Raw genomic sequence first — 15510 nt, forward strand, 5'->3', positions numbered from 1 at the left:
TTAGACGGATGAAACAGTGACGTCAGGGGCTTGTGATCTGTTACTAAATAGAATGGTCTACCATAGAGGTAGTGATGGAATTTTGTGACACCGAACACAATAGCCAACGCTTCCTTGTCCAATTGGCTATAATTACACTGAGCTTTGTTTAGCAATTTAGATGCGAACGCAATAGGACGTTCGGTGTTACCGACTCGGTGAGACAACACAGCACCGAGGCCGAAAGAAGAGGCATCACAAGCTAACACCAGAGGCTTGTTAGGGTCGTAATGGACCAGACAACGATCATTCAATAAAGCCTCTTTAAGCTACTGAAAGGCTGATTGGCAATCAGCTGACCACACAAACGGAACATTCTTACGGCGGAGACGATGCAACGGTGCAGCAATCTGTGATGCATTAGGTATTAACCTAATATAATATGTCAATTTGCCAAGAACTGCTTGCAATTCATTCAGATTGCGAGGGGCGGGCAAATCACGAATAGCTGCTAAATGTGACTGGGAGGGATGAATGCCTTGAGCATTAATAACATGTCCCAGATACTCCATCTCCGTAAGGAAAAATGAACATTTATCGATGTTGCAACGTAGGCCTGCCTGAGACAACACTTTAAACAAACACTCCAAATTACGGAAATGTTCAGCAGCCGTCCGACCGGACACAACAATATCGTCTAAATAGTTGCAACACGATGGCACATTAGCCAGAAGTTGTGACAAAAAACGCTGAAAAACAGCTGGAGCGGACGCACAACCAAAAGGCAAACGCAGAAAACGGAACAACCCCAACGACGTGTTTATGACAAAATACTGTTGTGATTGCTCGTCGAGGGGCAATTGCAAATATGCTTCACGGAGATCAATTTTGGAAAAGAAACGAGCTTCCCCTAACTTATCCATCAGCTCGTCCGGTATAGGCAAAGGAAAAGAATCAATGACAGTCTGAGGATTAACTGTCGACTTAAAATCAGCACACAAACGTAACTTGCCAGACGGTTTCTTTATAATAACTAAGGGAGAAGCCCACTGGCTCGCTGAAACGGGTTGAATAACACCGTTGTTTTGCCAACGACGAAGTTCATCTTCTACAGGTGCCCGGAGGGCGTGAGGCACTGGACGAGCACGACAAAATCGAGGCTGAGCATTATCTTTTAACGTAATATGAGCGGCAAAGTTCGCAGCACAACCTAGTTCGTCTTTAAATATGTCACTGTATCGTTTACACAACTCGGTTATGCTGTCTTGAGGAACAACAACAGAATTAATTTGCAACACATTGTCTTGGATAGACAGGCCAAACAAGTCAAAACAGTCTAATCCGAAAATGTTTACACTGTCTGTAGCGCGGAGCACTGTGAATGAAACTGTTTTTGTATTACCACGGAATGTGGCTGGCACGCTACATACACCTAACACAGGAATTTGTTCGCCACTGTAAGTAGCCAAAGAATGTTGTGCCGCTGAAAGTTTAGGGCGGCCGATAGCCGCATACGTAGCACTATTTATGAGAGTCACAGACGCACCAGTGTCTAATTGAAAATTGAAGGTCTTATCCTGGATGCGTAGCTTCACAAATAGTTTATTACACTGTCTCTGGATCGGTGCAGTGGAGGCGGAAGACACAAAATCAGCGCGTTTAGCGCGTGTTCGCTGCTTACGACAACTCGTGGGTTGGGCGCGTGGAACAACAACTCCCGTTTCACTTGCAGTCTGTACATCACTTTTCACAGCGTTTGAATTACGCTTGGGTCGCATAGCAGAGGGCTGGGTGGGTGGCTTATTGCGAACAAGTTTATTACCCACACGAAAGGTGGAAGAGTCTTTAAACGCGACCTTCTGGGCGGGCTGGCTTTGAAGAACATGAATATCCATGGGCTGGGCAGCACTAGAATTGTTCTTGCGTTTACGCAAACAAACAGTCTGGATGTGTCCTTTCCTTTGACAAAAGTGACAAACCGCGTTTCTTAACGGGCAACGTTCACGAGGATGAGCAAGAACACACTTAGGGCAAGACTTAACTCTATCATTTTGCACACGCGGCTGACGAATGTGTTTAACATGACGCGGCCGGCTAGTGTTTACAGTCTGACTCTGCCGGTGGGGCCGCGGGCGTGACCTAACTTGCTTAGCACAAGCAATTTGAGAAATACATGGCTGATCTAACTCACACTCAGCATAGTCAAAAGTATCTTGGGCTTCAATGATGTTCATCACAGTCTCTAAGGACGGGTCAGGCAACTTTAAGATAGCAGCACGAATACGAGAATCTGCAATGTTTTGAGTAATAGCGTCTCGTAACATGACATCACTGTAGGAAACTCCACACACACAATTAAATCGGCACTGACGGGTGAGGCCCCGTAAATCTGTTAACCACTGTTTATTAGATTGATGTGGCAGTTTCTTTAATCTGAAGAACTTGAATCTGGCCGCTGCCACATGAACTCGCGACTCGAAATACTCAGCAAGCTTGTTAACAACAACGTCATAGTCTAAAGCTTCTGGCTGGGATTCCGGGAACAACTTACAAAGTAGTCGATAGATTTCCACGCCTGCAGTGGAAATTAAATAAAGCTGCCGCTCAGTACCTGTGATTTTGTAGACTGTCATGTGCGCCTGCAACTGCGCGAAATATTCTCGCCATTCTTCTCTGGATTCATGAAAAGCCCGGAACTGTGGTGCTGCTGTGCTTGTTCCTTTTGTGTTGGAGGATTAGCCGCTTGTTTGGCGATTGCTTCCACCAGACTTTGTACTTGCTGACTCTGTAACAAGATCAACTGTTGTAATTCGGCAGACATAGTGAACACAAATTAAACCAGCCCCCAAAAGTTTATCGCTATAATTAGTATAACAAGAACAAGTTGAACCAGCCCTGCACACAAGTTCGGGAGACCTCGTCGCCAGTTTTGTGGCAGTGTTCGTAGCGACAAACACTTGGCTGTAGAAATGGCTTACGAAGTCACCGCCACACTTTTAATAGCGGGCCGACCGGTCCGCTGGAACAGTGAACAGAAAGATGAAAGCCCAAACACTCATATTAAATAAAAGTCGGTACTTATCTTTTATTAATGAAGATACAGTAACACAGTAGTGAACTCGGTGTCTACAGAAATCTGTCTAGTTCGAGTCGGAGCGGCTAGGTCAGCGTCGGCTGACGACAAACAACAACTCTGCTGCGATGATCACACAACTGACTACCAAGTACACAATTCGGAGGCGAGTATACAACTGAGCGGCGAATCCAGAACTGTCCTAGCGCTCGCGACTCCAGCGCTTAAGAAGCCAGAAGCCAGCGGTGGCGCGCGCAGACTTCCGGCGATTTCCTGTCTCGCTGGCGCTGCTTATGCGGACGGCGTCCGGACTTTGATGCTGCCAACCTTTTGGCAGCGGGCTCGGTTGGCATTACTGGCTAGGACATAACACTTTGAGCGAGGGCGTATAGTGGGCATGCGGGAGGCCGGGTGGACATACCGCCGAATTGCTCAACACGTAGGGCGTGAGGTCTCCACAGTACATCGATGTTGTCGCCAGTGGTCGGCGGAAGGTGCACGTGCCCGTCGACCTGGGACCGGACCGCAGCGACGCACGGATGCACGTCAAGACCGTAGGATCCTACGCAGTGCCGTAGGGGACCGCACCGCCACTTCCCAGCAAATTAGGGACACTGTTGCTCCTGGGGTATCGGCGAGGACCATTCGCAACCGTCTCCATGAAGCTGGGCTACGGTCCCGCACACCGTTAGGCCGTCTTCCGCACACGCCCCAACATCGTGCAGCCCGCCTCCAGTGGTGTCGCGACAGGCGTGAATGGAGGGACGAATGGAGACGTGTCGTCTTCAGCGATGAGAGTCGCTTCTGCCTTGGTGCCAATGATGGTCGTATGCGTGTTTGGCGCCGTGCAGGTGAGCGCCACAATCAGGACTGTATACGACCGAGGCACACAGGGCCAACACCCGGCATCATGGTGTGGGGAGCGATCTCCTACACTGGCCGTACACCACTGGTGATCGTCGAGGGGACACTGAATAGTGCACGGTACATCCAAACCGTCATCGAACCCATCGTTCTACCATTCCTAGACCGGCAAGGGAACTTGCTGTTCCAACAGGACAATGCACGTCCGCATGTATCACGTGCCACCCAACGTGCTCTAGAAGGTGTAAGTCAACTACCCTGGCCAGCAAGATCTCCGGATCTGTCCCCCATTGAGCAGTTTGGGACTGGATGAAGCGTCGTCTCACGCGGTCTGCACGTCCAGCACGAACGCTGGTCCAACTGAGGCGCCAGGTGGAAATGGCATGGCAAGCCGTTCCACCGGACTACATCCAGCATCTCTACGATCGTCTCCATGGGAGAATAGCAGCCTGCATTGCTGCGAAAGGTGGATATACACTGTACTAGTTCCGACATTGTGCATGCTCTGTTGCCTGTGTCTATGTGCCTGTGGTTCTGTCAGTGTGATCATGTGATGTATCTGACCCCAGGAATGTGTCAATAAAGTTTCCCCTTCCTGGGACAATGAATTCACGGTGTTCTTATTTCAATTTCCAGGAGTGTATTTAACACACGGATGGCACAAAAAGGAACTAGAAAAAAAATGTACGCATCACGTCCTACTCTTTATAGCAGTGGCAGGCGGCGAAGACAAAGATTTGAATCCGCTTCTCCCGAAGGTCGAAGGTACAGATTCCATACGTGTTTCTTTTTTTTTTATTTTTCGTCGCAACGCTGCACGCTGAGGTTGAGAACGTTGTTTCACTACACTCCCTCGCAATATAACTTCTGGACTTGGATGGGTGGGCGGTTCATCAAGGTACGCTGTTGGGAGGAGACGTTACTACGCCATTCAGCGCAATGCAAAACGTCAACTAGGAGCGATCAGCATCGTCATCAGATAAAAGAGACTGGAAATGCAGCGTCCGAAGCTGGCTGCATCTCCTGAGAAGCCGGAAAATAATCCATTGTACCAGAATGAGGAAGGAATCCCATTTCACAGAACACAGGAAAGGTAGAACAGCAGACGATGTCTCTGTCAAATCATCAGAACCCACGGTAACAGACGTTCATGCGGGTGGAGGAAAGGACGCTTGTGGAGCATTTATTCTAACATCAGCAGAATCAGCCACGTCATCCCTGATGAACTAAGTACTGTAACTATCTTCAGTATTCAAAGGATCACCGCTGTATGAAGCACCCTCCACCACCACCTTCTCGGAGAGGCGAGATTTGGGAGATGTGAATTCAAACTCTTTACCATCCTGAGTCCGTCGGCGTTCAAACCGTACTACCGGCGCCGGCACATTAACGGCTACAGGCGCTGCATGTGAACGTGCCGTTAACGGTGGAAAGTCGCGCGGAACGGGAATGGGGGACAATGCCTCCCCAACGTCAGCTAAAACTGGTGATGTACTGACAGCAGACCGCGAAAACAGTAATTCAGCTAATGTCAACGGAAGACGCTTTTCATTGGAATACTTTAAAACCGTAATGCTGCGAGAGAAGTTGAATCTGGGATGGTCACTTTCATTACATAGGGAGCAGGTTTCTATTTTCCCGGGTTCTTAACCTCAATCCGATATCCACAAGCATTAATTTTTGAAGGAATATTCTTTTGAAGACACATTTGTACGGTTTTGATACGACTATAACATTGCAAACGATGCCGAGCAGACTAGCGTTCCTGCCGGGCATGCCAAACCACTCCATAAGGAAGCAGTGCCCCCTGAAAGAAAGAATCGTCCACTTCAGATGAAAGATTGTATACTCTAACTGGAATTTACTCGATCGCCGCATCTGCAAGAGGCACTGGACTAGTGGAACCATCATGACATTTAATCATCACATTAGAACCAACCCGTGAAAGAAGCTGTTCTACTTACAAAGGATCTTGAAACTTCCAAAAACTGCATACAAACTGTGATCAAAATAAGCAGTACCCACATAATCGGACGTAACTAGAATAGCATCAGCCAACCAATCGTGCATGTCTAGTCAACTCGGGTGAGCTTGCGTACTCTTGTCAAAACTGAAACGATCGGTACCCCGACGAGGAATATTCTTCGGAGACTCGACAGACATCATGTAGCGGACAGAAAGCACAACGCTAGAGAACAAACCAACAACTAACTCCTCGGGGTAAAAACGATGTGACACAGACTGATACACGCACAAGACTAAGCATACAAAAGTTAGGCAAACCCGGCATTGTTACACAGGGTGAAGCAGGAACAACCTGTTCGCTCGACGCGCAAGGCGGAACTACTTTAGTCACTTGTGAGCTACGGTGGCTGGTACGACTGTACGACTGTGCGGGCAGGAACACGTTCCTCTGTATGTTCTGACGCGCTGCTCGATATGACGCTGTTGATATCCCCTCGTTTTTATTCAAGTGTTTTCAAAATGCTCCCAATCTGATTTTGTTAAATTAAATTTGTATTGAATTAAGATGAGGAATCGCATGCCGAGTACCAAATGAGGTATCTTTTGTTCAGCGCTATATAAGGGGTCGGCATCCAGAGTATCTCATGCCCGTCAGATAAACTCGTAAGAAGAAAACAACAGCAGCGATGTAGCTGCTCTAAGATGGCATCGTACCAGAAAAATATGACCGAGAAGCAACATAATCGTCCGCGAAAGTAAGGCTGCTGTCGTTAATGGGAAAGGTGTATGTATTCGTACACAAACTGCTGCAGTAGTGTAGCAGTCTCTGCCAGAAGCGAGGTGACCCCTAAAAGCTAGTTCTACAGACTTAAAGACGCTGCTACTATCTGATAGCTGTCAGAGGTCTTATCTGATGGTAAGCAGCCAACGCTTCTTTCCTTCTTGCAGATCCTCTCTAATAATTTGATTGCTTCTTCCTCGTTTACTTACTAAATCAGTGTCTGTTTCCGTTTTCGCTTAGTATTGCTGCTAACCGAAATTAAGAATTTTAATTTCAAGCGTGTGTTTAGTGACCTTATCTTCCAATTTCACGAAAGAAGCTGCTTGGTCGAAGTCAGTCTGTTGTATTAGCATAGAGGATAAAGAAAGCTGAATTGATTCCTGTATTTGTCTTTACTTTTAAATCTGCAGCAGCCACCGGATTCCATCTTCGTATTATGTGATCTATGCTGCCATTATTTGACACTGAACTTTATCAAAATTGAAGGTACTAGAGGCCATACAACACGATTAAGACAAATGTGTTCGATTTACTGGAAGCAATTCGGCTACGCCAAGCAAGCGCTTGACAACCATTTTGTCTGTCACAATGATCCACTTCGGCTGGAACTTCCGAAATTTAGACAGCTCACGTAGACGCAGATGCGTTAATGGAAACTGTCGTGCAACGGAATAACGTTAGAGAGGACGGTGGACCCAGAAAAAAGTGTCGTGAGTGTTGGTTCTCCCAGTGTAATACAGGGCGTTAGTCAAAGTAACTGAAAGCAAGATTGGAACAAATTAACCCAATTTATCATAACGTTCCATGTTGTCATATACATGAACGTTGAACTAGTGACAAAATGCTGTGGAGATCGATAAATCACAGGTAATACGACAAAAGTTACAAGCAGTGAAAAATTGTAAAACAACAATTGAGTGGGCTGGCAAAGTCCACGTTGGATGGATCAGTGGAATGACCGTTAGCTGACAAGTTTTAGTGTTTTTTCATTATTTATTTTTTTTTTGTTTTGGCTTTGGCTAACTGAATCTTCAATTGAATCAAGAAGAATTACGTACTTGAAAAATCATGTAAAAATAATTTTTAAATATTGAAACTGGAATTTAATTACCACTATCATGTTTCACATATTTTGGTTAGGATCCTGTACCGGGATTTGATTAGTCGTAATAACAAACACAATGAAAACAAATAGTATTTTAAACATAGCTGCGCAACAGCAACGGTTCCACGTAATAAGATTAAAAACAGCCGACCAGTTGCAATGGATAAAGTAATCTTTACCTAGGTTTCGACAGATTTAAATCTATCTTCTTCAGAAGGCGGCAGTATTACATTAATATGGAATGATACGTCATTGTCGTTTTTACAAATATCTGCATAGATCCATTAGTTCAAAATAAAATATAGCCCTGAAAATAGGGTTTGTCATGTAAATAAAAATTAGTGCATGGAAGTTGCAGAGCTCACAAGCGATAGTTATTATTATGTAAAATGAGCACAAATAACAAAACCTCTACATAACTTTAAGCAAGCAATAATTTTTCGTGACCATAGCAGACGATAAAATCGCCTCAGCGCTACTGCGAGAAAACCCACAGTCAATAAATCCGCTAACACTTGGGGAACATTACAAAGTCGTCTATGAAAAGACAAGACTTCTTAAGTAATAGAACCCAGTACGTGTTTCTCGATGGTGAGTGTTCATCGGAGGTGAGGGTAACATCTGGAGTGCCCAGGGAAGTGTGCTAGGTCCACTGTTGTTTTCTATTTACGTATATGATCTTTTTGATACGGTGGATAGCAGTGGGCGGCTGTTTGCTGATTATGCTGTGGTGTACGGGAAGGTGTCGTCGTTGAGTGACTGTAGGAGGGTACAAGATGACTTGGACAGGATTTATGATTGGTGTAAAGAATGTCAGCTAACTCTAAATATAGATAAATGTAAATTAATGCAGATGAATAGGAAAAAGAATATCGAAATGTTTGAATACTCCATTAGTAGTGTAGCGCTTGACACGGTCACGTCGATTAAATATTTGGGCGTAACACTGCAGAGCGATATGAAGTGGCAGAAGCATGTAATGGCAGTTGTGGGTAAGGCGGATAGTCGTCTTCGGTTCATTGGTAGAATTCTGGGAAGACGTGGTTCATCTGTAAAGGAGACTGTTTATAAAACACTAATACGACCTATTCCTGAGTATTGCTCGAGCGTTTGGGATCCCTATCAGGTCGGATTGAGGGAGGACATAGAAGCAATTCAGAGGCGGGCCGCTAGATTTGTTACTGGTAGGTTTGATCAACACGCGAGTGTTACGGAAATCCTTCAGGAACTCGGGTGCGAGTCTCTAGAGGAAAGGAGGCGTTCTTTTCGTGAATCGCTACTGAGGAAATTTGGAGAACCAGCATTTGAGGCTGACTGCAGTACAATTTTACTGCCGCAGACTTACATTTCGCGGAAAGACCACAAAGATAAGATAAGAGAGACTAGAGCTCGTACAGAGGCATGTAGGCAGTCTTTTTCCCTCGTTCTGTATGGGAGTGGAACAGGGAGAGAAGATGCTAGTTGTAATACGAGGTACCCTCCCCCACGCACCGTATGGTGGATTGCGGAGTATGTATGTGGATGTGGATGTGTAGAAGGCCACGACGCGTGCCCAATGATTGATTTGATGTAACCTAAAGGGGGCATGACTACCACGTGGTCGTGATTGAGCTCTCAACTACTGAAGAACAAATGTAGAAGTCGTGGTACCCATTCAGTAGAAACAAGGCACCTACAAGCTGTTAATAACTTTCTTAGCCCCTGTTCCGGGGTAACTTCAAGCGCCGGCACGTCGGCCAGGAACGTTTCAGTAAGGACGGCTGTGAGACGATGTCAACCAATAAAAAGCTGACTAGGACGAGACCACGACAGGAGCGGCCCCTAGACGAAGAGAACATAAATGCCGCTCCGCCTAGCCGCGGCCGCACTAGAAGACGAGCCGTCATTAAAACGCTTAAGCCGTGACTTATGAACTGTTTTGTTCTATTCGCATTGAAATTCTATATACCAAAAGATATTGATTATTTGCTTGCGACGCCTCTTTGTGAAAACGCTACGTTAAGATGTGTCAATTTAACTTACTGTAGTAAACTCCATTAACGAGATTTGCTAAATTGTTCTCTAGCTACCCGAGAAAACAGCCCCCTAGGCACCCAACATTAGACGAGTGGGCAGGATACGACATTTGATGACGAGAATTTAAAAACAAAACTCGCGCATCGCGTCCACGGAATTTGGTTTTGTGTTTTGCAAGCGCCTTATTTCTCACTTGTCTTTTCTTTGCAGGGATGTTTACGTGTTTTAACAGTCTCTTATAGTGTTTTTGCTAAGCAATGTTTTCAGGTGGACGCCGCAGAAATTTTATTTCCTTTTGTACTTATTTTTGTTGTTTGCCTTGTCTGTTTCTTGTATTTGGCTCTTCCAACATGCCCACCCCACCTATCCCTCCCCCTGCCCAGGCGCCACAGCAGCCAGCGTTAGAGGCAATATAGCTAATGAAGATGTTTCAGTTACAGACTCAACAAACATCGACCCTGCCCAACAAGGTGCAGCAGCTACTGGCCAACGCTACGCGCCCGACGGAACAAGCAACGCCTACAGCAACTATACCGCCTTTCCGACTGTTTGAACATGAACAAGAAGAGGAATGACTCGAGTGACTGAAACAGTATACCAGGTACTGTGAAACTTTCCTATCTCTTGTGCGTAGTGGGTAGTACCACTCCGAGAGAACTTTTGTATGATCAGGTTGGAGATTCGCTAACTACAGATTCCGCCAGAAAAATGTATAGACTCATTGTCAGGCTCTATCGAGATATCGATATTGTCGTTCGATTTAAGTTATGGTTGTACTGTAGTATGGTCTTTGGCTCAACAGATGTTAGTACTTTCACCTCGGTATTGAGAAAACTAGATGGCTGGAGCGTGCTTGACATTCGAACAACGAAAATGTATTGCGAAGTGGTTTTTCAAGTTTGATAATACCACTGAACTGCAACATCAGTGGAGCCGGGAGTTTCAAACAGAGCCGCCAACCCGCCTAGCAATTAAATGGATCATTGAGAAGTTTGAATTGCATGGAACGATTTGGGATATTCAAAACGGAAGATCAGGAAGACAGCTTACAGCTACAAGTCCTGTTTGGTCGGCTCTAGAGTTGGAAACGTTTGTTAATTCTCCACGGAAGTCTGCTATATAACGTGCACATGAAGTAGGGGTTAGCAGTAGAAGTGTATGAAGAGTTCTGAAAACTGCAAAGTGGGAAGTTTACATTCCACGTTTGATGCACACGTTTAATGATGACGATCCTACGATTTTTCGAATGGTATCAGCAAATGGTAACTGATGAACAATTTGTGACGAAGGTAGCGTGGAGTGACGAAGCACAACTTAACCTTAATGGAACTGTGAATCAGCATAACAGTGTGTACTCGGCACCAGAAAATCCACATGTTTATGTGGATAAAGCAGTCAATCTACTAGGGGTTTGTGTGTGGTGTGCACAATCATCAAGGGGCTTAGTAGGACCCATTTTCTTTGATGCTACTGTCAGTGGAGAAGTGTACCTGGAAATTTTATGCACATCAATTTTGCAAGGTATATGTGCGCTTCATGGAGCTGATGAAGAGGTATTCTACCAACAGGACAGGGCACCACCACATTACCACCTAGCCGTACGAGTCTTCCTGGATGACAATTTTCCGGAGCATTGGATTGGACGCATTGGATTGCCAGATCTAACACCTATGGACTTTTCTTGTTGAGAACGTCTATCGATGTAAACCATGTATGCTCGAGGAACTTTATCAGGAGATTACAGGGACTTGTGTAGCGATCTCTACTGTAACATTGGCTGACGTAGGTGCGGCGACCACTTCTCGTTCTGTTATGTGTATAGCCGCCAATGATGAGCATTTTGAGCATTTTAAGGGACCATGTGCTAAAATGAAGTTTTAAAACATGTGTAATCAACTATTAAATGTAAAATAAACACATAGGTTACGCTTTTCTTTCCTTCTTTTTCTGGAGGTCTCGGTATTATGACCAACTTGTGAACGTGATAGTAGCTAGGTATCAATTCTTTAATTGTAAAAAAAAAAATGGTCAAAACAAACTTTTCGTGAGTGGGTAACAGATTTTCAGGGCATTACGAGGAAATGCAAATTAAAATGAGCTTGTGGTGCTTTGTATTCAGATATCATGTCGCGTGATGCGATAGTATACAATAGCCTTTATGTTAAACTCAGAGAACAGATTATGAAACAGTCCGATCCATCATTTCAGCAGGTAGTGCAAATACTAGATCAGTACGATTCAACCAGCAATTGGTCGGCCCATTTGACAGTGGCAGTTTGCGCTCGCCACGCCGGGTAAACAACGCTCCACGCAGTATAAGCAGGTCACTAAACAAGTGGCTACACAGGCCAACAGAATTAAGTCTTGCCATCGGTGTTACTCACGGCACAAATACCAAGACTGCCTCTCCGGACCAGCTCAGTGTTATGCTTGTGGCAAGAAAGGACATGTATAATCCGTAGGTATGCAACGGAACAAACATAAGAATCTGACCCACCCACAAAAACCTAGTCGCAAGGCCTATCTCATTCATGCAGTATGTTCAAAGTCTGCAACAGCCATTCGCAAAACAGGCAAGTGAGCTGTTACTTCAGTGATACACTAGCCCAACAAACTTTAGGCTCAATTGTTTCTTTGTGGCAAATGTGTGATATTTCAATTGGACACGAGTGCATCTGTCACACTGCTAAATCGTCACACGTGGATTGTTGGGCTCCCCACGCCTGTCTAGAACTAGCACGCAACTGACAGCTTATAATGGACAAGACATTCCCATTCTTGGAAAATGTACTTTGCCTGACATTTGGTGGTGCCACAATCACATGATTGTGATAACATATTTGGTCTTGATTCATTTGATTTGTTTGACTTTAACATTCAAGACAATGTGTTGTCAATGTCTGCATTCCATGCAAAAGACAGAGTAGCTAGCTTGCTAAAAGAGTTCATGGAACTCTTTTCTGAAGGTTTACGGAAGGCAAAAACCTTTGTTACGCATATTACTTTGAAAGACAACACTCAGCCGAAATTTTGTTACGCCAGAACTGTTCCCACTCCGTTACAGGACAAAGTCGCGGCTGAGCATAAAAAACTACAAGGTAGCGGAGCTATTGCGCACTTACAATCTAGTCAGTGGGCAGGTCCACAGGTTTCACTCCCCAAACCTTCAGGTCGCTTTCACCTCTGTGTTGACTTTAAGCCTACAGTCAACCCACAAACTGTAGCTGATACTTATCCATTGCCACGCCCAGAGGACCACATGAGCAGACTAGCCGCTGGTCGCTACTTTTCAAAAATTGATTTGTGTGTCCCGTATCTCAAATGCCACTCGATGAAGAACCTCAGAAAGTGTCTGCAGTGAATTCTCATTTTGGCTTGTACAAGTATTAGCGTTTGCCTTTTGACAGCCGCACCCGCCATTTTCCAACGGTACTTGGAACAGCTGACTGCGCGAGTACCAAATTGTTCAAACTATTTAGGCGATAATGTCGTTGCAGGTCGTACACCTGAAAAACATATTGCAACTTTGCGTGCTTTGTTTTCTTAGTTATCTGATGCAAGCCTAAAGTTAAACTGTACAAGTGTGATTTTTTAAACCTGAGTTGCAGTATCAGGTCATAAACAGTCAAGATGTATATCCTCTACAGTCTCATTTGTGATCCATACGAGATTTTACAGTTCCTCGCTGTGTCCCAGAATTTCTGTTAGTCTCAGGGAAAATGAACTATTATATTCGATTCATATGGAATGTTGCGCAATACCCAGTTCTTCTGCATCGCTTTCATCGCAAAATTGTCCCTTTGTTTGGACATATGAGTGCCAAGTAGCTTCTAAAAAACTTGAAGATGCATTGCTCAGTGATCGATGCTTAGTTCACGTTTATCCTGACAAATCAGTTGTACTGCAAGTTGACTTTCCTCTTATGGAATCGGTGCAGTGCTTTCGCACAGAATTGGTGATAAAGACTGGCCTATTACTTTCGCATCAAAAGTGTTATCCAAAGCCCATTGTAACTGTTCACAAATTGAGAAAGAGGCTTTGGCTACTGTGTATGGTGTTACCAGATCCCACCACTATTTGTAGGGCAGGAAGATGTACTTAGTAACGGATCACAAGCCTTTGCAGTCCTTGTTTCATCCGCCGAAAGCGGTTCCCGTACGAACTACCCAAAAATTAGAATGATGTGCTTTGTTGTTGTCTGAACACCAGTAGGAAATCGTGTATCGTCCGACAGCTCAACATGGTAATGCGGACGCACTTCCCCGTCTTCCGATTGGTCCTGATACAGACTTTGATGCTTCTGCTGCATCTTGTTGTCTTATCGATGCTCAGGATTTTGAATTGCTTCGATCTTTCCCCATTAACTATATGAAAATTGCACAGGCCTTGGAAGCTGATTGAGATTTGATCATTTTGCTAACATACATTCGCACATCTAGGCTTCGTTCCCTTAAGCTTGACGTCCCCTGCAGCCACAGCTTCGTGCACAGCGCAGCGTCCACCCTCCAGCCTCCCCCGCCGTTGTCAAGCCCCCTATGCGACGACGGTCCGTAGTTTTCTTTTTTTTGGGGGGGGGGGGAGGGGGGAAGGAGGAATGTTCCGGGTTAACATCAAGCGCTAGCACGTCATCCTGCAGCGTTACAGCAGAAAGGACTGTGAGAGAATGTCAGCCAATAGTACTCTGACTAGGACGACACCACGACAGGAGCGGCCGCCGTACGAAGGGAATACAGGCGCCGCTCCGCCTAGACGCTACCGTACCCGTACTAGAAGACGAGGCATCATCTAAACGCTTTAGCCGTGACTTATTGTTGCGTTTTGTGTGCATTGAAATTGTATATACCAAAGGACATTGATTATAAGCATGTCACCAATTGCTTGCTACACCTCTTTGTGAAAACACAGAGTTAAGTATTGTCAATTTAAATTACTGTAATAAACTCCGTTAGTAAGATGTGCTCTAATTGTTGTCTAGCTGTCCGAGAAAACAGCTTCCTAGGCACCCAATATTAGCCAAGTGGGCAGGATACGACACCCCTGCTCGCCTAACCGATATGTTCTCACCATTACTGTGCATACTGGAATGTCGTGAACCGTGAACGAAGAGGTCGGCTGACCACAGCGACACTTCACAAGCTTTATGTTGTAATGTCCCTCAGATTAGCCTGCCTTCTTCCGAAATTGTAGGCTCGCCTGTACCCAAGAAGGAAGCGTGCTAGCCCACGTCCTAAACCTGTACGGCCGGAACAGTGTCTTAAACTCCAATATGTCCTGAGCTGCCTCGCCCGCGAAAGGCAAAGGTCCCGGGTTCGAGTCTCGGTCGGGCACACAGTTTTAATTTGCCAGGAAATATCAGCTTCGCGCCCGTCTCCGACTCTTCAGTTAAGCCTTTACTACAGCCAATACGCAGCTCTCCCACTACTGAAATTCTCAGAGTTTTCCCTCTGCTTCGTACTCTTTTTCTTTTTTTAGATCACGCAGTGATACCTCTTTCCACTAATTTCTAGATGTGAGACTCTTAAAACCGCACGAAACACTGACACTGCCCAATGTCGGCACACAGCCCTTCCAAAAATAAATAATTTCTGAATGAAACACAGATGCATCGATTCGCCCAAGCCAACAGACATTAATACCTACATAAGGGGAACAACTACTCTGCTTTCTCGGAAGTGGGCTGTCGGACAAAAATACTTTATTTTGAACAGTGCTTTCACCGGATGGCTC

This window comes from Schistocerca piceifrons, chromosome 7 (assembly GCF_021461385.2).
Source record: "Schistocerca piceifrons isolate TAMUIC-IGC-003096 chromosome 7, iqSchPice1.1, whole genome shotgun sequence".
NCBI lineage: Eukaryota > Metazoa > Arthropoda > Insecta > Orthoptera > Acrididae > Schistocerca > Schistocerca piceifrons.